Source organism: Diceros bicornis, chromosome 18 (assembly GCF_020826845.1).
Source record: "Diceros bicornis minor isolate mBicDic1 chromosome 18, mDicBic1.mat.cur, whole genome shotgun sequence".
Taxonomy (NCBI): domain Eukaryota; kingdom Metazoa; phylum Chordata; class Mammalia; order Perissodactyla; family Rhinocerotidae; genus Diceros; species Diceros bicornis.
Window position 1 is genome coordinate 63,592,596 of NC_080757.1, and position 24,646 is coordinate 63,617,241.

The 24,646-nt window shown below is 42.2% G+C and overlaps 1 protein-coding gene across 4 annotated transcripts in view; it reads left to right on the plus strand.

Annotated features, from left to right (window-relative positions):
* LOC131417912 (ral-GDS-related protein-like) overlaps positions 1-24,646 on the plus strand; it is a 150,955-nt gene that overhangs the window by 78,888 nt on the left and 47,421 nt on the right. For 2 of the 4 annotated variants that reach the window (XM_058562006.1, XM_058562009.1), the window contains exon 1: positions 10,666-10,998. The exons of the other annotated variants lie outside the window; for them this stretch is intronic. The gene's annotated coding sequence lies outside the window, so the exon portion shown is untranslated. Of the gene's footprint in view, positions 1-10,665; positions 10,999-24,646 lie in introns of those variants that run through there. 4 annotated transcript variants of the gene reach the window in all.

A 24,646-nucleotide genomic window follows, 5' to 3' on the forward strand; every position in this document is an offset into this window, starting at 1 on the left:
TAAAAATCTATGTTTAGGGCCAGCCCCGTGGCTTAGCGGTTAGGTGTGCAAGCTCCACTGTTGGTGGCCTGGGTTCGGATCCCGGGCGCGAACTGACGCACCGCTTCTCTGACCATGCTGAGGCCACGTCCCACATACAGCAACTAGAAGGATGTGCAACTATGATATACAACTATCTGTTGGGGTTTTGGGGGGGGAAGGAGAAGGATTGGCAATAGATGTTAGCTCAGAGCCAGTGTTCCTCAGCAAAAAGAGGAGGATTACCATGGATGTTAGCTCAGGGCTGATCTTCCTCACAAAAAAACAGAAAGAAATGTAGTTATTTTCCAAGTAGGGTAATAAGCTTCTTGTCTACAGACACTATATCCTATAACCCCCGTTTTCCCCAGGATATTACATATTCTGTATACATAACAGACACACAATGAGTACTAAGGAACTGATAAATAAATGGCAAGCAATAGGATATATTGGAGTACATGAGGAAGCCATTTGGGGTAAAAATAATTTGGCCAGAGTTTGTTTTTACAAAGGGGCCTGTCGCCTGCATTGTGTATCTGCTTTCCCATGTCCCAAAGAGAAGAGAATATGCCCTTAAGATAAAGATGCCCTCATTGGCAGAACCTTAAAGATGAGCATTTCTCCCTAAGCTAGGACTTGGTTGCTGCAGTCCTCCTGTGACCACCCAGTTTGAGACAACAGACCTGACACCAGCCAAACCCATCAAGACAGCAGACCTGTTCCCTGCTGTGTCCATCAATTGCTATTCTTGCAGGGCAGTCTGACAGGGTGATCTTGTCACTATAGTAAAAGGGACATTACAATCCTATGTGATACATGCTCTTTGACAGCATATAACCGCTCTGTACACCCCACTTTGTTGATGCCCTTCCTTCCTTAGGGAAGGAAGGCCCTGGGCCATGGTCCTCAAAAGGTGACTCATAATAAACTCACTCTAATTTTGATTTATACATTGATTATGGATTATTTACGTAGACATTTGTTGGTGTAGTCATGGCAGGATTTCAGAGAAACCCACGAGAGACCACCTGGAATCTACAGTGAACTGGCATTGGGTACTAATAGGGGCCCATTGTGCCCTCCAGATCACTGCATTCTTCAGGTGACCCCAGTGAGTTCTCCTGAAACCTGGACCTCCTTATTGTAAGTCAACAGTTCAGAGTTTATTTGAGCTGTTTTCAAGGCTTAAGGCTAGGTGTCTTAAGGGGGTACTGGTACATTCCCTAGGTCAGAGGAACCTAGGGCGGAATTCCTAGGAACGAGAAATCCAGGGGGAATTTCCTTGACCAGGGGAGCCTAGGGGGCACTTTTGGAGTGAATGGGGGAGGCTGACTTTTTAATTTGGCTTAAAATTGGAAAGAATTGTGTTTATAAGGTCTGAACAAAACTGCTTGATAGAGAAATGAGAGACTGAATCTGTTCAGCTCCGAAAAAAAGGGACATTGCTCCTCCCGGCCTTTTGTGCATTCTCAGACCTGAAGCTGTAAAACTGCTAGAAGAAAACATAGGCAAGAGGCTCCTCGACATTGGTCTTGGCAATGATTTTGTGGCTATCCCACCAAAACTGCAAACAACAAAAGAAAAAATCAACAAATGGGACTACATCAAACTTAAAAGTTCTGCCCAGCAAAAGAAACAACCAACAAAATCAAAAGGCTGGGAGAAAAGTTTTACAAACCATGTATCAGATAAAGAGTTAAATATCTAAAATTTATAAAAAATTTATACAACCCATAACAAAATTTATAAAGAACTCATACAACCCAATAACAAAAAAGCAATCCAATTGAAAAATGGGCAAAGGACTAAGTAGACATTTGTCCCAAGAAGACATCCAAATGGCCAACACGTACATTAGAAGGAGCTCAATGTCACTAATCATCAGGGAAATGCAAACCCAAAGCACAAAGAGCTATCACCTCACACCTGTAAGGGTGGTGATCATCACAGTGACAAGAGATAATAAGTGTTGGCAAGGATGTGAAGAAAAGGAAACCCTTGTGTGCTGTTCATGGGGATTTAAACTGGTGCAGCCACTATGGAAAAGACAGTGGAGGTTCCTGAAAAAATTAAAAATAGATACACTTCAGTGTATTTATCTGAAGAAAATGAAAACACCAACTTGAAAAGATATATGCACCCCTGTGATTATTACAGAATTATTTATAATAGCTAAGATATGGAAACAACCTAAATGTCCATCAATAGATGAATGGATAAAGAAAACGTGGTATGGGCCGGCCTGGTGGCATAGTGGTTAAGTGTGTGTGCTCTGCTGTGGCAGCCCGGGGTTCAGATCCCTGGCGCGCACTGCCTCACCGCTTCTCAGGCCATGTTGTGATGCAGTCCCATATAAAGTGGAGGAAGGTGGGCACGGATGTTAGCACAGGGCCAGTCTTCCTCAGCAAAAAGAGGAGGATTGGCACATGTTAGCTCAGTGCTGATCTTCCTCACAAAAAAAAAGGAAAGAAAATGGGGTATATATTTACAATGGAATATTATTCAGCCATAAAAAGGAAAAAATCTTGCCATTTGCAACGTCATGGATGGACCTTGAGGTCATTATAGTAAGTGATATAACTGAGACAGAGAAAGACAAATACCATTTGATCTCAGTTATACATACAATCTGGCTCTGCAGTTTCTCACCAAATTGCCACTGGCAGGCCGAGTCAAGTACCGATTTTCTTTAGTGAATCCAAGGGAATGCCTCTCAGAAAAGGCTTTTAACTGCAGTGTGTCTTGGAATTTATGTGTGAGACAGTCTTAATTCCTAGAGCTGAGAGAGGTTCTGCACGGTCTCAGATCCAGAAATGGAAGACAGAGATAGTTTGGCTCAGCTCTAGGGGCAAGACTCTAAGGGCTCTGCAGTTTCTTGCCAAACTGCCACTGGCGGGCCGAGTTGAGAACTGGCTTTCTTTAGTGAGTCCGAGGGAATGACTCTCAGAAAAGGCTTGTAACTGCAGTGTGTCTGGGAAGTTATGTGTGAGAGAGCCTTAATTCCTAGAGCCGAGGGAGGTTCAGGTCAGTCTCCATTTTAGGAATGGAAGACAGGGATAGTTTGTCTCAGCTCTAGGACCAAGCCTTTAAGGGCTCTGCAGTCTTCCTGCCAAACTGCCACTACCAGGCTGAGTGGAAAATGGGCGTTCTTTAATGAATCCGAGGGCATGCCTCTCAGAAAAGGCTTGTAACTGCAGTGTTAGTGGTGGCTGTGTGCCTTGGCAGTTCTGGTGAATGGCTGAAATTCAGTGTTCAGATTATTCAATGTCATGATTTGGGATGTTCAAACAGAAACGGAGCCCCCTGTTCTGTGCCCAGATGGGAATTTATAGAGATATCATGAAGAGAAGTTCAAATTCAGATACAAAATTCAGTTGATTTTCTACATACCAACAAATAATTGGAATATGAAACAATACCGTTAACAACACACACACATACACAAAGAAATCCTCAAGTGTAAATCCAATAAAATATTTACAGATATCTGTGGAAAAAAATATGAGACACTCTTAAGAACAATAAAGGAAAAATAAATCGATTGAGATATATTCCTTGCTCATGATCAAAAGTCACAATATTATTAAGATGTCAATTCATCTTAAATTGATCTAAAGATCCAGTGCAATTCCAATAAAAATCTCACCAAGCTATTTTGTAGATATTGAAGAACTCATTTGAAACCTTGAGTGGTCTAGACAATCCTGATGAAGAACAAATTGATGAACTCACACTTCTCAATGTCAAGATTAATTACAAAGTCAAGAGACTGTGATATTTTACAATACTACAATAATCAAGAGACCGTGATTTTTTTTTTATAATTTTATTTATTTATTGTTTTCCCCCAAAGGCCCAGTAGATAGTTCTATGTCATAGCTGCACATCCTTCTAGTTGCTGTATGTGGGATTCAGCCTCAGCATGGCCGGAGAAGCCATGTATTGGTGCATGCCCGGGATCCAAACTGTGATATTTTAAAATGAATGGGGCTGGCCCCATGGCTTGGCGGTTGGGTGTGCGCGCTCCGCTGCTGGCGGCCCAGGTTCGGATCCCGGGCGTGCACCGAAGCACTGCTTCTCTGGCCATGCTGGGGCGGCGTCCCACGTGCAGCAGCTGGAAGGATGTGCAGCTGTGACATACAACTATCTACTGGGGCTTTGGGGGAAAAATAAACCAATAAAAATTAAAAAATAAATAAAAAATAAAATGAATAGACATAGAGGTAAATGAAAAAGCACGGAAAGTCCACACACAGACCTCTGCAAATACAGACAACTTGATCTTGGTCAAGACAATAAATGCACTCCAACATAAAAAATAATAGTCTTTTAGGTCTTTAGTCATCATCAACCATGGTGATGATAAAAAAGGACGACCCTATGGAAATAAATGAACCAAGACACCAACTTTGCACCTTAGACATATATTTTCTCAAAATCACTCATCAACTTAAATATAAACTGTAAAAATCATACTGGGAAACAGGAGAAAATCTTCATGATATACAGTTTGATGATTAGTTTTCATATACAACACAAAAAGCACAATCCATGAGGAAAATAATTGATCATGTGGACTTGGTTAAATTTAAACTGTCCAATCTGGGAAAGACGGCATTCACAGAGTGGAAATACAAACTCCTGACTAGGATAATACATTTGTAAAACACATATCTGCAGAAAGACCTGCATGCAAAATAATCAAAGAACCAATCAAATGCTGCAACAAGAAAACAAACTCCCAAAATTAAAATAAATAGACCAAAATGTGAATAGACAAGTTACCAAAAATATATATATACATGGCAAATAAGCAAATAAAAATTGCTCAACAACAAGGAATTATTGGAAAATAAAATCCATTGTGCATTAAGAAAAAGCAAATTAAAACACCAATGAGATACTCTACTCTTCTAGTAGAATAGCTAAAAAACAAAAACTGACAATACTAGTTACTGGTGAGGGGTTAGGACAATAAGAAATCTCATTCACTGCTGATGGGAATACACACAGTACAACCTCTTAAGAAGACATCTTGTTAATCCTTGTGAAGCTAAATATAGTGTCACTATATGGTGCACCAATTGTGCACCAGTGTATTTCTCCAACTACTGTGAAAATATACATCCACACACAGACCCCTAAGAACATCTAAAAAGCAGCTTTATTCACAGTGGCCAAAACCTAGAAGGAACCAATATGTCCTTTAACAAGTGAATGACACCCAAGCGTGGGACACTGAGTGAAGACACTTGAGGCACACATGGGCTACAGGCACAGGGTAAGGAAACACACGAGTTCAGACAGGGGCTAGAGGAACAGTAAATGAAAACATTGGTTGTCTAGATAGGCTGGAGGCACAGAGAATGTAGACAAACACGAGCTGGCATGGGCTGAAGCACAGTGGACAGGCACACTCAGGGGTGGAAAGGGATGCAGACACATGGAGTGAGAGAGACATGTGAGGTCTGGTATAAAATGTCGGCACAGGAGATAGAAACACTCGAGGAAATGTATGCGCTGCAGGTACATAAGAGAATTACATTAGTTGTCTGACATGGGTTTTAGAGAGAGGGGATGGAAACTCATATGGGTTGGCAAGGGCTACAGGAACAAGGAATGGAGAATTTTGAGAGGTGGTATGGACAGAGGGGAGAGAAAATCTTGACAAAACAAAAGGGCAGACATGGGCTGCAGTCATATGAGATGGTGACACTCGACACAAGATATGAGCTTCAGGTAGAGGGATGGAGACACACAAAGGCTGGCATGTTTGCAGATCATGGGCTGGACACGTTATGGGGCAGACATGGCTTGCAGCACAGAGTTTAGTAATATACTAGGGAAGACAAAAGATACCAGCTACATCTGTGTGTAGCCTTAAATGAATGTATGAGTAAGGAAGAAAGACAGGAAATCCACAATCTCAGCTTCTGTCCCAAGAATTAAAAGAGAATAACACTGGAAAAAATACAGATAGGAAAAAATAATAAAGATAAGAATCAATGAAATAGAAAAATACTAAAGAAATAAATCAGGCTAAAAGTAGTTATTTTTAAAATATTAATAATGTTAATAAACCACTAGCAAAACTGATTAAGGAAAAGAAAAAGAAGTGAAACACAAATGACCAGTATCAGAAATCAAATAAGAAGTATTGTCTACAGAGTGCTTAGATCTTAACGAGATACACCATTTTGTGAAATACTTAGCACTACGAATTAGACAGCAAAGGTCAAAATTCACTTTATAAAAAACCCATATACTGAAACTGACACACAAAAAAACATAAAATAGGAAAACTGACATATCTACTAAATAAATTGAATTGTTACAACGTCAAGCCAACTAACCAACAAGAACAACAAACACTTTCCACAAGCAAAACTCTAGGTCTGGGATCATTAACTATTCCAGAGAGTAGAGGGAGGGAGGAAGGAAAGGTTCAGATTCCAGATTAGACTGAACACAAAAGTAGTATAGATTTTATTCACATTGAATACAATACAAAGATGATTCTTTACCACACAGGACCTCTGAAGTCACCTTTCCACTATACTACCCAATAAATTGAACCTAGATAAGAACTGGAGAAAAAAAGCACAACACTTAATAAATATTTTTAATACAGTAAAGAAACTGAGGTTATCTAAACAGAAGAGGAAAAGGTTAATAGGTGACAATTACCATCTTCAATGTATGAGGAAGTCCAGAGAAGGCTACCTTTAAAAAGTGGATATAAAGTGAAAATTATTTAAATAACACGAAGAAAAATTTTATCATATGGCAAAGTAATATAGCAGACAATCAACCAATCAATAAAAAACCAATTAATTAATGTATATCATTGATTAGAGATATTAATATTCAACAGAACTAGTTTCTGGAGGTTGTGGAGTTTTTGTCTCTGGAAACTTCTCAGAAACAAACATTAAGCCATTTGTCCTGGATAGACTTTAGACCTTCTCCTGCTGGGGTTCACGACCCCTTCAAGTTTCTTCTGTAATTTTAATCTACTGCTAAATTAAATGAGAGAAGGCATGGTGAAGTCAAATATGAGTGTGGTCTGGGGGGTTCATTAGAGGAGTGGTGGAGAAACAGTGAACACACATGGGATGCCATAGGGTTCTGAGAAGCAGAGGAATAAAAGTATGTAAAGGGCTTGAGACATATTAGGTCCTCAGTAAATAACCATTGTTATCACTAATAATTTATTTCCAATAGTGTAGATAAAAGAAAGTGGGCTATTCTGTCAAAAAAAATCTTACTCAAAAATGTCTTAACTGACTGAAGATTAAATAATCAAAGCTGGCTTTGTTTTTAATCTTTTCTAGCCAGGTAGGGGTCAAGGGAAGCAAGCAAAGGAATTGGGCGACACTTAGGAGAGTCACAAACCTTGAACTTAGCGTAATCTTTGCTTTAGTCTCTTACTATTCAGGAGCCTCTAGATCCAAATGCCAACACATTGAAGTTGTTGGTGAATCTTGATTAAGATTTTGATAGTTTTGGCTGTCTGCTCAAGGAAAGCATCCTTTGAAACCTAAGGTTTCTAAGCCGGTGGTTCTCAATGTGTAGCTGGTTCAGGAGCATCACCTAGGAAATGGTCAGAGACGTAAATTCTCGGGTCCGCCATCCTACTGGATCACAAACTCTGGGATGGGCTCAGCATTCTGTGTTGTAGGGGACCTCCACACAGTTCTAATGCACACTGGAGTTTGAGAACCACTGTCTTAGGAGAAGCCAGTCCTAGGTACAACATAGGGTTAGCAAGGATTCCTCTCTCACCAGGGCTTCTCCTGAGGCCCCATGGACAAAATAAGGATTCTTTTTTATGGTTCTTTTTATAGGAAGAACTATCGGCTCAACTCCAGGCAGCCTTCTTCAGGAATTTTTCCAGTACAACCAGGAGCTCTGAAATTTGGATTCAAAAAAGAAAAAAATATAAAAAATTGGTTCAACGTTCAAGAAATTTTCCTGCTTCAGATTGAGGGTGGAAAAGTAGCTGAAATAGAGAAAATTTTCCCAGAACACTAATCTATCATTTCTTGATGGAAACCACTGACTTCTTTCAGTGGAACTAAACAATGACCAGGAAGGTTATGGTTAGTCTGATGTGTTAGAGGAGAAAGCACAAAGAGGAAAAAAAAAAAAAAGGAGAGAGGGAGAGTGAGGAAGGGAGATAGAAACAGCGACCATCAGTTAGAGGTAGTGAGAGGCGGGGTAAAGGAATAGAAGATGCAGAGGGAGAGAAGCAGGTGCCGCTCGGTAGGAAACACACCTGTTGATACTGTGCACGTGTGGCTTTCATAGAAAGGTGTAAGGTTTCTAAAAAGCAAAGAAAATAAAAACAAATCCACCCAATATAGTAATTTGTCCTAAATATTAATTGATCAGGTCTGATCACGCTGATGTCTTCCTTCTCCTTTATTTCATTCCTGTCTCAAATTCTATGTCCTGCCCTTGTCTAAGGCTTCAGAAACACACCACAATTCAAACTGTCACAAGGTGAACTGTTTAAATCATTTCACCTTCTTCTTTCCTTGCCCTTCTGCACAAAATAGATGCCTTACACTGTTAAATTACCTTTCAGTGCCTTTCAAAAAAACTTTAAAAATTTTGATTCTTAAAAGTACAGTTTTAGATTTACAGATAATTGAACAGAGAGTACATAGCGTTCCATACACCCACCGCACTGCCCCTCTCCTCTCCTCCAAGCCCCATCTCCCCTATTATTAACACCTTGCATTAGTGTGATACATTTGTTATAATGAATGAACAATATTGATACATTGTTATGAACTACAGAGCCTAGTTTGAGGGTCACTCTTTGTGTTGTACAGTTCCATGGGTTTTGACACACATATAGTGACATGTAGCCACCATTATGTACAGAACAGTCTCACTACCCTAAAAATCCTCTGAGCATCAGATTAGCTGTTAATGGCTTTTTAAAATATTAAGTTGTCAGAATAACGTAAATTTTTACGATGAAAAATGTTCCACAGGTGCTAAGTTTTGTTAGTTTCACTATTATGATCACTATTAGAAATAATGGAAAAAAATGAATCCCTACATAAATAGCAAAAATCATAGAATTTGAAAGATAAAAAGATCTTGAAGATGAGGAAACCCCATATTCTTCAAGACCCTGCCCTCCAGTCTCTCAGCTTTCTGTGTCATTTATCTGCCAAATCCACTGAGGAGAAAGAAAGACATCGATAAAGAAAAACAAAGCAAAAAACAAATTTTGGTTCTAAGTGGTCCTCTTGAGCCCAATTTAATCAAACACGGATTCTTTTTTATTGCCTATTTGCATCAGGAACATAATTACTAGCTGGAGCCTAATTTGAGAATATTCATTATGAATGAAATGTCATATCTAAGAACAGAATGGAATTCACTGAGGCTTTATTCTTGGAACATTTGTAGGATTAAGTCAGGACACACTGTGAGAGTGATAAATAAGTTCTGTATATTTTTATTCTCCAAGACCATGGATTTCAGCCACACTTTATACCCATGTACTTTGCAACAATGAAAAACAATTAAACAATGACCTTGAATATTTAGCCCTCAGATTCATTAGTCTTTAAAATATAAATTGAGCAATTTAAATGTAGATGACTGAAAGACTATGGAGATTTCTAGAATGTCACATTAGGTCCTTTAGAAGTGAAGAATTGACTCTATAAAACATTTCTATTCCTTGTCATACCTTGACAATAGTGCTACTGTGACTCTGTTTTAAAGAGGATAATGCCAGGCTTTACTTTAATTTACACGTTTTTAAGTATATGTACTTAATATTTCTCAGTCTCTTGAAAACTTTTATCATTAAACTCAAACTTCATTTAAATCACCAGACCTATTTGATGAAGTCAACATGATCATTTACTTGCAAGTAAATTACTAATTTAACCTTACTTTGGATGATCCATTCTAGAACTCAAACTGGATTTGCCAGGCCCGTCAAAACGGCTCATAGCTCTGTGTTTGTACGTTTATCTGGGAAGATAGCAACTAAGGGTAATTGTTCTTCCCAGATGCTTTCTTTACCTCAAACAGCAATACTTCCAAAGTTTTGATGAAAATGTGGCCAATTTGGTGAAAACCAAGTGACTTGTTTGTTTTAGCGTGCCAATGAGATTAAGAAAATAAGTATTTTAATTATTGTTATTGATTATAAAAATCAGAAGAAAACAAACTTCTTTGTCCAAAGACATTTCTGCAAGTGAAATTGTCTAAAAAACTGACAGCTCGCCTCCTCTTTTAACCACTAAACCATAAGAAATGTAATACCGTGGGCAAACACTTGAGCACCGTCACCTGCACAAGTCCCCAGCGCTGTCACCCCATCAAGGTCACAGATCAGGGTGAGGAGTTGGTGGAGGGAGACGGCTTCGCACTCAGCGTCTTTCCTTCCTGGGTCAGAACTCGGTCCCAGCTGCTCGCTGTCTAGTCTTCTGGGGAAGCAGAGAATTCTTCTGGGGACACGACACACTTCAGGTGTTAAGAATGTCATCATTCTTTTTTAAACAAATGTTAGATCATGTGACGCACTTCTCAGGACAGGAGGAGCCGCCTCAAGGGAAGGCAGATCTTCTCCAGGAGATGACGGTCATCCAGGGAGAGCAGAGCCAAGGGCTGCAAAGCGCCAGCCAGCTCCTGCTCTCCTCTCATGGACACCTCGGTCACCACGCGCCCATGCCCAGGCCGTGCCCCCCCCCAGCCGTTCCCATTGTAGCCTCGGAGGCCCGCGCATGCGCAGGACCGGCGCTCAGAGCGGCAGAGGGGCCGGCGAGCTGGAGAGCTGCGTGATGCATGCACCGGAGGCAGGGTCCCTGGTGCGGAGGTGGCGGCTGCGCTGGTTTGTGTGTGGGGATTGGCAGTTTCTGGATCCTTCCTCCAGGATTTTCAGCGCTGTGGAGCTCTCCTTTCTGCAGTGTGGAGGAGCGCTGGGCAGGAGGCGGCGCCGAGGTAGGCGGTGGGCGGCGGGCGGCGGGCTCCGCGAGGAGATCTCCGCCGCTGATGGCGGGAGCGCGGTGTCCGGGGCGGCGGATGGGGACGGGGCTGCTGGCGGGCTGCCCCAGGCGGGGGAGCCAAACCTCTGTCCTTCGGAGGAGCAGAGGAGCGTCGCCTGGCCGGCGGGCCCCTTTGCCTTGGCGGGGCCCCACCTCGGCAGGGCCTCCTGCCCACCCAGCAGAGGTGCAGGGGGCGGCAGGGAGTGCCTGCCCTCTGTGTGCTCCCTTGAGTTCGCGCTCCCCCAGGACCCCGTCTAGGCCAGGTCGCGACATCCCGGGGTGAACACTTCCCTTCAGAAGACAGCCAGTGGTCAGCGCTCCTCTGCCTGACTCCGCGCAGGCTATTGGGCTCCTCACTGCGTTCTTTAAACAAATAAGCGTTCCTACTTCCTTGGGACCACCTTTATAGAAAAGCCTAATCCCATTAATGGTTTCTGATAATTGACTCTATATTTGCAAGGCGAACTTTGAAGCCTGTGAATTGTTGTAAACTGCATTTAATGAAAGGAGCTTTAAACAATCCTTGGTGAAAATTATGTAACTTCCTAATAACTCACCTTTGGTTAAGATAGATTGATGACTGATCAGTTGATGATTGACATAATGTGTACGGAATTTTGGTTTCAGTGGAAAGGTTTTTCTTGGCAGTTGGTGCTAAAATTAAAATCGGATAAGGAGGAGGTTTTTAGAAGTAGTATGTAGTGTGTGTTTTGTTTCCGTACTCATTTAGAATCGTAAGAATTTAGATTTGGAAAGCCCATAGAACAAGAATTTTGAAATTTTGATTTGACTGACATGGTGAAATATCAAAAGGCCAAATACGGTAGGATTTCATTTATATGATATTCTAGAAAAGATAAACCATAAAGAAAGACAACAGATCGTTAGTTGCCATTAGTTTTAATATTTAGTTAATTATTTAATTTAATAGTTTAATCATTAGTTTTAATATTTCTGATTAAAAAAATACATTTTAATGATAACATCCTAATTATGCTTTTGGATGATTACAGAAGTTAATAACCTATTAAATTCTGCAGTAGGAACAAATGACTTGTTATTGGTGTCTTTGAAGTGTAAGTATTGGTGGTACTGAAATTTTTAACTAAGCTTTTTGGATTCTGAACTACTGGTTTTTTTACTAGATCATGTTGGATGTGGCATATTACAAGTTTCAAAAGGCTCTTTAAATTTTTGTAGCAGGCTGAAGCTATTAAATTGTAATGTAAGAGCTTTATAGATGAAACAGGCAAAATACAAAAAGCCATTCATCATTTTATCTTTGTTAAAAAATCAAGTAAATCTTATCATACGCATGAATGACTTTTGGCTAGACAGACCTGAACTTGACAAGATGGACTCATTAGTATGGGGAACTTGTTTTGGAATGTTAAAATGGGAGAAGGTATATTAGTTTTTCCTGAGGGTGACCCGAGTCAATGTGGTGGGTTTAGCTGCTTATATGCTCTTTCTGAGTTACGATCTTGATTAAAAAGCTGGTCATAGACATACTAAGAAATTTGTACGATTTTATGTATCAACATATTAAGAAGTCCTATTTCTCTGATAGTTTCTGATTTCAGGGTGTCTGGGAAGAACAGTTTCTAAACATAGGTACTTTGGAATATAATTTTTGATAGTTGGCTTATTGAATCATAGAATCGTGGAGATGGAAATAATTTTAGTGGTTGTAGAGCCTAAACTCTTCATTTTCCAGGAAATGGAAAGTGAAGTTTCTTGAGTTAAGTCATCCATAGTCTGACTGCTACTTAGCGACAGAGTTGGAAGTAAATGCTCGGATGCTTGTCTCCAGATACTTAGTACAGTGCTCTCTGTGCTGTATACATAATATTAAGGAGACAAACTAATAAGTTGCCTTCTCAGATCATATATGTAGCCAGCAGGGTTGATTCTTTCCCATATGCATTTTTTCCTTTCTTTTTAAAATAACTACTAACTACAATTAATTCATTCTCCTACCATGTCTAATGACTATCCTTATGTGTGTCTCCTTGAGCACACATGGATTCCCTAGAATGGACACCTGCCTGTGAGTGGATTGCTGGGCCAAAGGCTGATGTGCATCTGCAACTTGACGAGCTGCAGCCAAATCATCCTCTGAAGTTTTAACCATTTCCATTCCCACCAACAGTGTATGGGTCATCCTTGCCCTGGGAATTGTCAGATTGGCATTGTCAGATTTTTAAAGGTTTGCCAATCTGATGGGTGAGCAATGATGTATTTGTTTTCCTCTTGTTACAACTGTTTTGACAAATGCAGAGAGCTGTGCCACTACCACATTCAATATACAGAACAGTTCCAGCACCCAGAACTCCCTTCAGCTGCTCTTTTGTAGTCAACTCTTCCCCCACCCTTAACCCCTGGAGACTAACGATCTGCTATCTTTCCCTATGGTTTGTCCTTTCTAGAATATCATATAAATGGAATTCTACAGCATTTGGCCTTTTGAGTCTGGATTCTTTCATTTAGCACAATACATTCATTTTAGTGTTCATCCATGTTGTTGCCTGTATCAGCACTTCCTTCTGTTTTATTGCTGAATGTAGTATCCATTGTATGAATGTACCACAGTTTATCCATCCACCAGTTGAAGGACATTTGAGTTATTTTCAGTTTTGTCTTTTTTGACTATGAATAAAGCTGCTATAAATCTTTGCAAACAAGTTTTTGTGTGAACATAAGTCTTCTTCTCTTGGGTAAGCACTTAAAAGTGGAATTGCTGGGTCACATGGTATGTGTATGTTTAACTTTATTTTAAAAACTGTTTGTGTAGCAAAGTCATGGCCCACAAATGTGTCTTAATCCCTGGAACATAGGACTATATTAGTTTACTTGCCAAAGGTGAATTAAATTTGCAGATGGAATTAAGGTTGCTAATCAACTCACTTCAAAATAGGGCGATTATCCTGGATTATCTAGGTGGGCCCAGTGCATCACAAAGGCCCTTAAAAGGGAAAGAGAAGCAGCAGAGTAGAAAAAGATGCAACAAGGGAAGCAGGGCCAGAGAGATGCAGAGTTTCTGGTTTTGAGGGTGGAGGAGGGGGGCCACAGCCTAAGGAATGTGGTTGTCTCTAGAAGCTTGAAAAGGCTAGGAAATGGATTAACCTTTAGAGTCCCCCAAAAAGAACCCAGCTCTGCCAACACCTTGATTATAGTCAAGGAGACCCGTGTCAGACTGTTAACCTACAGAACTGTAAAACAATAAATCTGAGTTGTTTTTAAGCCACGAAATTTGTGCTAATTGGTTACAGCAGCATAACAAACTCCACTTTAAAACTGTTTTCCAAAGAGGCTGAACCACTTTGTGTTCCCACCAGCAATGTAGGAGTGTTCCAGTTACTTTCCATCCTCATTAACACTTGGTATGGTCAACCTCTTTAATTCTAGTCATTCTAATAGGTACGTAGCAGTATGTCAATGTGGTTTTTATGTGCATTTTTCACATGATTAATGACATTGAGCATCTTTTCATGTGCTTATTTGCCATCTGTGTATCATCTTTAGTGAAGTCTCCAAATCTGTGCCCATTTTAAACTTGGATTTTCTTATTGCTGAGTTTTGAGAGTTCTTTATAGTCCTGTCAGATATGTGATTGGCAAAAGTCTTCTTCCAGTCTGTGGCTTGCCTTCTCCATCCTCTCACCAGTGTCTTTGGAAGGTCTGTGTAATGTAACTCGAGAGGCTCCACGTGAACTTGTCTTCCTTGGGAAACAGAGTGAGGTTGGAGCACCTGAGTCCAATCAGACGTTGATCAGAGTTGGGGCCGGGTCTCACTTTTAGTAAACCCAGCCCTTCCGCTTTCCCCTGTTCCTGTTTGCTGTGCTCCTCTCCCTCTGGTTCTAAGTCTGGTAGATCTCTGTCTCCTCTGGTTTGGGAGCCCACAGAAAATTCAGCTATGCCCTTCAGACATCTCAGCGCAGTTCTCCAACCTCCTACCTTACATCGCTTCACAATATGGCACATTCCCTGAAGGTCAGACTAATAGTATGTTTGGCTTCGGCCACTTCCACCACTGCTGGAGGTTTCACTTTGCTTCGTGGAAGCTTTTGGCCTAGTTCCCCAGATTCCTGTGTTGTACCAAAACTTAGCACAGGTGCTGTGAGGAAGAGCAGTTTGTGTGTCTGAAAGCCCTCAGGTTTCCTCTGCCACGCCAGTCCTGCAGAATCACTACAAGTTTGGCTAGTTTCTCTTTTCCCTAGCCGAGACTCCGGCTGAGCAAGCCAGATCCTCGGCAAGCACCCTGAATCAGAAAACGCCTGCAGGAGAAAGAAAGATAAAAATCCTTGCTCACATAAAAGTGTTTTTCTTCTTTCTGGAATTTTAGTTGGTTGGTTCTGAAGCTCTCTGATGCTCTAAAAATATATCTATAATTTATCTGGCTGTGTCCAGTTTTGCAGCAAGTGTGCTTTCCTGTCTTAGTCTACTCTAAAACAGAAGTTCCCTTGTCATTAGTTTTTAACTCCATCAGTTATACATTGTCAATATTATTATTGTTTGGTAAAGTCATGCTTTCAATGATTTATTCAGATGTTTACCTTTTTTTATCCTGATGATCCATTTTTACATCTTAGCATTTCTTCTATCAATTTTTTGTTAAAGTACATTCATTTTACTTTTTATTTTTTTTCCTTGAGTAATATTAGCTCTGTGCTAACATCTGTGCCAATCTTCCTCTATTTTGATGTGTGTCACCACCGTGGCATGGCTGATGTGTGGTGTAGGTCCACGCCTAGGCTCTGAACCCATGAACCCAGGCCTTGGAAGCAGAGCGTGCTGAACTTAAACCTCTACACTGGGTGGCTGGTCCCCTTAAAGTACATTCATTAGAAGTTCCTTAATGAGCATTTGTTGGTGGTAATACTCTTAGTAAATGCATAAAAATATCTTTAATTCACCCCAGTTCTTGAGATATGGTTTGATTGGGTATACACTGAAAGTTATTTTCTCTCTGTACCTTGAAGATTTAATCCAACTCTCTCTTGCCTTCCATTGTTAAGAAATGTATCATAGGTCTAAATGTAAGTCTCTGTAAGTGTTCTCTTCCTCTGTGAGGCTTTGAATATCTTCTTTTGTATTTGGTGTTCTTTGGTTTCCCTGGATGGATCTGACTCTAGATTTTTTTGTTTTAATTGTGCTTGAGATGTGTTCAGCTGCCTGAATCTAGAATAGAAGTCTTTTATCAATTCTGGAAATTTCTTTTTGTGTGTGTGTGAGGAAAATCAGCCCTGAGCTCACATCCATGTTAATCTTCCTCTTTTTGCTGAGGAAGACTGACTCTGAGCTAACATCTATTGCCAATCCTTCTCCTTTTTTTGTTTCCCCCAAAGCCCCAGTAGATAGTTGTATTTCATAGTTGCACATCCTTCTAGTTGCTGTATGTGGGACGCTGCCTCAGCATGGCCAGAGAAGGGGTGCATTGGTGCGTGCCCAGGATCCAAACCTGGCCCATCAGCAGCAGAGCGCGTGCACCTGACCGCTAAGCCATGGGGCTGGCCCTGGAATCTTCTGTTATTATGTCTGAATATTCCTTTAAATCATATATATTTATATTATTTGTGAATAGCTTCTGTTGGAATATGAATGTCCTTTTTCTTGTGTCTTAGAGGAGGAGAGTTCAATAGGGGAAGCTCACTCTGCCATGATGCTGATGTCACTCTCTTCTATATATTTATATGATTTAATTCAAATATATATACACATACTTATTTATACACATTCAATATATATTCATTAAATATATATTATTTAATTCAACATATTGTTCAATATAATGATTTATATTATTCAAAAAATGTACATATCTTATTTCTATATATGATCCTGTACTTGACCAAACTCAAGCCAGGCTCCATTGAGCCCTCTTCTTGACTAGGTCTCAATCTTGGCCAATTATAACTATGGCCTCTCAGCACAAATCATTTCACCCCCTCACATGTTATAAGACTTAAACGCTGACACAGTTTCTAACAGCTCAAATCCACATCCTTAGGATGACCCCTGCCCCCTTAAAGTGCCTGCCAGAGAAAGCTCAAGGCAGCCAAAAGAATTGACTGTTTGTTCTGGCCAACACTCGATCATTGGCCCCTGACATCCTTTTCTTAGAGCATTTACCCAAAAGTGCTTACAACTGTGAATATTTCCTTTGTCCTTTTCAGTTCTATATGTGTCTCCAATAACCCAGGAGTGCATTTCTCAAGGTCCTGAGAGTCATTCCTTGAGCTGAGGACAGGGTGTCTGTCCCAGACTCTGTGAGAGGAGAGAAGTGAAACTTTGATCATTTCCAACCAGCAGACACAACTGGCCAGATCACACTGCACTGACCAACACTATAACTTTCCCCTCCCTGACTCGACTGAGCCCCTGCTCACCCCTCTGCCTGCTGCCTCATTCTCCCTTTCAAATGGCCAGTCACTTCTGTACAAATCAAATTGAGTTCAGTTCATCCTGTTCCCTCTTCCCTATTGCAGTGGTATATTACTGATTAAAATCTGTCCTGACCACTTTAACTAGAGTCTGGCTTTGTGTATACTCTATATTTAACACACATACAGATAATCTCATGCATATGCATATATATGCATATACCAACATAACCATGGGCCCTCCAGGACCAGTTCAACTGACTTCTTCTTATCAACAGAGTAGTTAAGAGTTTTCTTTCAGGAACTGAGACCCCTAGTCCAGTTAAGGCCAGTTGAGACCACCAACCCATCAACTAGGCCTGCGCAAATGCTCAATAAATGCCATTTTTTATATCAAGGAGCTAAAAGCTCCATCCTCAGATCATCATAACACTGCCAATTTCTGAACAAACATCAGATGAAGAGCCACAAAGCTTGACTTTGCTTGTGAAGATCATCAATTACCTCATTTCTCCTTACTTCCAATCATCTACCTCCACATGTCAGACCACCCTGCCCTTCATCCCATAAATTGTGCCCCAAGCCTTGCATCGGGGAGACAGATCTGAGACAGACACATGAGCCCTGTCTCCTTGTAGATAAATCTCACAAAATAAAGCTACAATTCTTTTCCCAAAAGTTGATGCCAGAATAATTGGCTTTTTTAATGTGCATTGGGAAAGAGAACCCCAATATTGTGCGGTAACATCAATACATACATATACACTTAATGGATGTTTTATCTTTTCTTTTTTTCTTTGCTGAGGATTCACCCTGAGCTAACATATGTGCCAGTCTACCTCTATTTTGCATGTGAGTTGCCACTACAGCCTGGCCACTGATGAGTGGTGTAGGTCTACTCCCAGGAACGGAGCGTGGGCTGCTGAAGTGGAGTTCTCTGAACTTAACCACTGGCCATGGGACCGGCCCATGTCTAATTGTTTTGAAGATGTTACTAGATATGCAATTGAAGTTTCACTGTGATCTCTTGATTTCCTTGCTGCTCCTTTAGTCCCTCACTTCAGTGTATGTGTTTGTTGCTCCATTTTTCATGCTAGAGGAATTCTTCAAATATCAAGTGGTCCTTGGCTACCTGTTCATATTTCTGTGATGGGAAGAAAACAGCTGAGTAGGATCTCTGTGGGCCTGATGGGGCCTGTGAATGTCTGGACTCATGTTTCTTCAGGGATGTTGAGTGTTGAACTAGTAACAGGCAAACAGTGTTGGTGCCCATGCTAGTCTGTAACAACATATTTATTCCACACATTCCTACAATGACAGACATCATCTGAACACATGGAAATGCTGACAACAAACCCACACACACACTATTTGCAAATGACCATCAGCATTCAGACTGTAAACTACACCTGATAATGCACACTGATACTCAGAACATACACACAAACTCAGACACACATACAGACCACTCAGAGCCCACAGTGACTTGAATTCTCTAAACACACACAGACATCAACAAAACACACCTTCTGAGTAGTTTTAAGCCATGAAATTTGTGCTAGTTTGTTACAGCAGCATAACAAACTCCACTTTAAAACTGTTGTCCAGGGGCCGGCCCCATGGCTTAGCGGTTAAGTGCGTCCGCTCTGCTACTGGCGAGCCGGGTTCGGATCCCAGGCCTGCACCGATGCACCGCTTCTCTGGCCATGCTGAGGCCACGTCCCACATACAGCAACTATAAAGATGTGCAACTATGACATACAACTATCTACTGGGACTTTGGGGAAGAAAAAAAGTAGGAGGATTGGCATGGATGTTAGCTCAGGGTTGATCTTCCAAATAAATAAATAAATAAATGAATGAATGAATGAATGAATGAATGACTGTTTTCCAACCACTTTGTGTTCCCACCAGCAATGTAGGAGTGTTCCAGTTACTTTCCATCCTCATTAACACTTCTTATGGTCATCCTCTTTAATTCTAGTCATTCCAATAGGTACGTAGCGGTATGTCAATGTGGTTTTTATGTGCATTTTTCTCACGATTAATGACATTGAGCATCTTTTCATGTGTTTATTTGCCATCTGTTTATCTTCTTTAGTGAAGTGTCCAAATCTGTGCCCATTTTAAACTTGGATTTTCTTATTGCCGAGTTTTGAGAGTTATTTATTGTCCTGTCAGATATGTGATTTGCAAAGGTCTTCTCCCAGTCTGTGGCTTGCCTTCTCCATCCTCTCACCAGTGTCTTTGGAAGGTCTGTGTAACGTAACTCGAGAGGCTCCACGTGACCTTATTGTCCTTCGATGAGAAACATAGTGAGGTTGGATCACCTGAGTCCAATCAGACATTGATCAGAGTTGGGGCTGGGTCTCACTTTTAGTAAACCCAGCGCTTCTGCTTTCCCCGTTCCTGTTTGCTGTGCTCCCCTCCCCCGCACAGGGGTCTGGTTCTAAGTCTGGTAGATCTCTGTCTCTTCAGGCTTGGGAGCCCACAGAAAATTCAGCTACTCCCTTCAGATATCTCAGTGCAGCTCTCCAGCCTCCTACCTTACATCGCTTCACAATATGGCACATTCCCTGAAGGTCAGACTAGCAGTATGTTGGACTTAGGCCACTTCCACCACTTCTGGACGTTTCACTTTGTTTTGTGGAAGATTTTGGCCTACTTCCTCAGATTCCTGTGCGGAACCAAAACTTAGCACATGTGCTGTGAGAAAGAGCAGTTGTGTGTTTGCAAGCCCTCAGGTTTCCTCTGCCACACCAGTCCTGCAGAATCACTACAAGTTTGGCTAGTTTCTCTTTTCCCTAGCCGAGGCTCTGACTGAGCAAGCCAGATCCTCGGCAACCAGCTAGAATCAGAAAACGCCTCCAGGGGAAAGAAAGATAAATATCCTTGCTCACATAAAAGACTTTTTCTTCTTTCTGGAATTTTAGTTGGTTGATTCTGAAGTTGTCTGATGCTCTAAAAATATATTTATAATTTATCTGCCTGTGTCCAGTTTTGCAGCAAGTGTGCTTTCCTGTCCTAGTCTCCTCTAAAACAGAAGTTCCCTTGTCATTAGTTTTTAACTCCATCTGTTATACATTGTCAATATTATTATTGTTTGGTAAAGTCATGCTTTCAATGATTTATTCAGATGTTACCCTTTTTTATCCTCACGATCCATTTTTACCTCTTAGCAGTTCTTCTATCAGTTTCTTTCTTCTTAAAGTATATTCTTTTTCACTTTTTAAGTTTTTTTCCTTGAGGAAGATTAGCCCTGAGCTAACATCTGTGCCAGTCTTCCTCTATTTTGTATGTGGGTCACCACCATGGCATGGCTGATGAGTGTTGTAGATCCACTCTTGGGATCCAAACCCATGAACCCAGGCCTTGGAAACGGAGCGTGCTGAACTTAAACCACTACACCAGGTGGCTGGCCCCCTTAAAGTATATTCTTTAGAAGATCCTTAATGAGCATTTGTTGGTGGTAATACCCTTAGTAAATGTTTGCATAAAAATATCTTTAAGTCACCCTAGTTCTTGAGGTATGGTTTGATTGGATATACACTGCAAGTTCTTTTCTCTCTGTACCTGGAAGATTTATTCCAACTCTCTTTTGCCTTCCATTGTTAAGAAATGTATCATAGGTCTAAATGTAAGTCTCTGTAAGTGTTCTGTTCCTCTGTGGAGCTTTGAATATCTTCTTTTGTATTTAGTGTTCTTTGGTTTCCCTGGATGGATCTGGCTCTAGATTTTCTTTTTTTTTTTTTTTTTAGTTGTGCTTGAGATGTATTCAGCTGCCTGAATCTAGAGTAGGAGTCTTTTATCAATTCTGTAAATTACTGTTATTATGTCTGATTATTCCTTTAAATCATATATATATTTATATTATTTAATTAAATATATATAAACATACTTATACATATTCATTATATATTCATTAAATATATATTTATATTATTTAACTCAATATATTATTCAGTCTAGTGATTTGTATTATTCAAAAAATATACATATATTATTTATATATGTAGATTCCTGTACTTACTGTTTGTACTGGGAGAAACACAGAAGAGATAGAAACAGACTGGATTAGTCTTGTCTGAACTCCTATCACGTAGGACTTGAATCATTCAACAAATGAGCCATTAATGGCGGCTATACCACTGGGATCACTTCTCCTTCCTTACCATCGCCTCCCCTCTCTGCTCCCACTCTAGTTACAGGGCAAGTTACCTGTGGCTCCTGAGTGCTGCTCCTTGGCCTGGAAGGGCCTTCCTTCACGCCATCCACCCTGTGAGCTCACCTTACCCTTCAAGACTCGACTCCAGTGATGCCTCCTTGGGAAGCCCTCCCTGACGTTCTATCTCCCCAGACCTGCTCTAGGCCACCACCCTGCCTCCTGCCCACGTCCATCACTGCCTGGCACCTTGCTGGGCCCCCTTGTCTGGACTTCATGTCCAGCCCAGCCCCTCAGGAGCGGAGGAAATGCTTAGGATCAGGGCAATGGAGCAGATTCCTGGACTGTGGTGACACTGCCCACCCCAGGAGAGGTCATTCTTTGGGCCTCTTCCAGCTTGGGCCCAATGCAGCTCAGGGGGAGCCAGGACACAGGGAGGCTGGCTCTGGGCTCAGCAGATCACAGGGTGGGCCTAGGGAAAAGGCACAGGGGGCCACACAGAGGGGCTCGGGGCAAAACTCCAAGTCGACAATACCCTTGCTAAGGGCAGCAGGGGCCAAAGGCAGCTGCGCAGGCCGCAGGACGTGCTGGCGAGCCTTTCATCTGCTCAGAGAGTGCCAGGGCTGGATAGAAGGAACTCAGGAGGCCCATCTGAGGTGGAGGCCACCTCGGGGGCATGCAAGCAGAAGCTGAGGGTCCCACAGCAAGTGGAATCTGAAGAGGTGACTCGCAAAGTCCTTGCGGCTCTAACGTCTCCGAGTTGGACGTCAGTCCCCTCAGTCACAGCCTCTAGCTGCCCCCTCACAAGGCTGTGCCTCTCAAACACCGCTCCCAAGGAGAGTGGAGGCTGAGGGTGAAGGCAGCCTCCTACCCGTGAGAACCGTTGTGATCACGGCCTCCCGCAAGGGGCCAAGGATGATGAGAAAGGGACAGAGGCACTGACCCACATGACTTCCCCTCGGATGCTGAACATGCTTGTGATTCACCAGGCCAATCAGTATCTGTCCCCATCCTCCACTCCTCTCTCCCCAAAAGGACATGTCAGTGTTTACTATGACATCCACAGACACATCAAGGGCATCTGGGAAGAATCATGTGTACATCTGGAGAGAAGGGCACTGTGAAAACCAGTAATATCTGCATCCATGTGTGCAGATACTGACATCCACATACAGCTGTCACATTCCTCCAGCAGCCCTGGAATACTCTGCAATCACGCTGGCAGATTTTGGCACATGGTAGCCAAACCAACTTGTGGTGTCCCCAAGTGCCACCACTGCTGCGGCCTACCATGAGGGTGGGAGGAGGCAGGGTGCCATGCCCCATCTCACAAAAGTCTGGCTGGTGTCCAGGAGGGTCTCACAGCCTTCGACAATCATGCCCCCCATGGCTATGTTTTCCTGGATGCTCTCTGTTTCATTTACTTCATTGTGCATTATCCTGTGGAGAGAGAAAATGTCAGAGACAGGCTGCCCCCACCTCTCAGCGAGAAGGTAATGCCAGGCCTCTGGCCAGACCTAGGAAGAAAGCCTAGGATTCTCAGGTGGATATTGTGTTCACAAAGGGGGAGAGAGCATGCATATTGAATGCCCGCTCTGCCGGGCACTCTAGGGGCATGATCTCCCATCATCCTTTTGATAGCCCAAGGAGACAGGTGTTGGAAATGTAAATGGAGATTAATAGCTAGAAAGCAGGTCTGATTTAAAAGTCTGAACCACGTGGAACAGAGATGGCAAAACTGGGAGGACAGGAGTACTGGAAACAACCTTTCTTCATTACTCTGATCTCCACACCACTACTGGGCTTATCTCCATCCATAGAACTCCACCCACCCATCCTTCCGCAGGGCCTTTGCACTTAATGTCTCCACCCCTCCCCCAATGCACTTTATACAGTTGCTTCCTTAATGTTCGGGCCCTGGAATGACTTAGTTTTGGAGCACCTGGCAATCCAGCTGGCTCACGGAAAGACTGACTCCATTAGGCTCCAGCACATCTTGGGGGGAGCAAGACACACCTTGCCCCTTAATCTAGAAAGAAGGACAACTCTCTTATTTGTCCTGTTCTGACTGCCGCAACACCCCTCCTCCAGGAGGTGGCGCCATTTAACTGCTTTTTAAAAATAGCATTGGCGGTGGGGCCGGCCCCGTGGCTTAGCGGTTAAGTGTGCAAGCTCCGCTACCGGTGGCCCGGGTTCGGATCCCCGGTGCTCACCAACGCACCGCTTCTCCAGCCATGCTGGGGACGCGTCCCACATACAGCAACTAGAAGGATGTGCAACTATGACACACAACTATCTACTGGGGCTTTGGGGAAAAAAAGGAGGAGGATTGGCAATAGATGATAGCTCAGAGCCGGTCTTCCTCAGCAAAAGAAAAAAAGGAGGATTACCATGGATGTTAGCTCAGGGCTGATCTTCCTTACCAAAAAAAAAAAAAAATAGCAGTGGTGGGAAAAGAAGCCTGTGAGTTACCAACTTTGCTAAGAGCCTTGGTGGGTTTTCAGGAGTCTTAGGAGGTTAGTAATCATGTGGGGAGGAGCTTCTGGAGAAATTACCCCACCTACTCCAAGAAAGGCACAAAACCTCTTATTTGTCTGCTGATGCCTCAAATTCTACAACCACGACCAGATCACCAAGAGGGCTGGTTCATGTGTGTAGTAGTAGACACTGTCCAGTTTAACCCTCCCAGCAATGAGAGATGACACTGGTCGAGCTGGATCTCTAATTAGTGAACTCAGCGTGATGAGCAAATTACTGGGCCCCTCTGACCCTCAGTTTGCTCACCTGTAGAAGGTCGGAGTGAGGATGGAAGAGAATGCATTTCACTTGCTGACCTCAGGCCCAGCACATGGCAGGCGCTTGAGTAAAGGGCCGTGATCGCTGTTGCTAGTATCACTGGTTGCAAAGGTGTTATTATAAAACTATTATTATCCGTTGTTTTCTGGTTATCAGACTGGGGCATGGAGATGGGGTCTCTTCCTTAGGAGCCTCAGTCTGTCTCTCCCAGCAATGCTCTTCTCAGCAGCCCAGGCCCTAGCCCTCTTCTGGAAGGGACGGGGC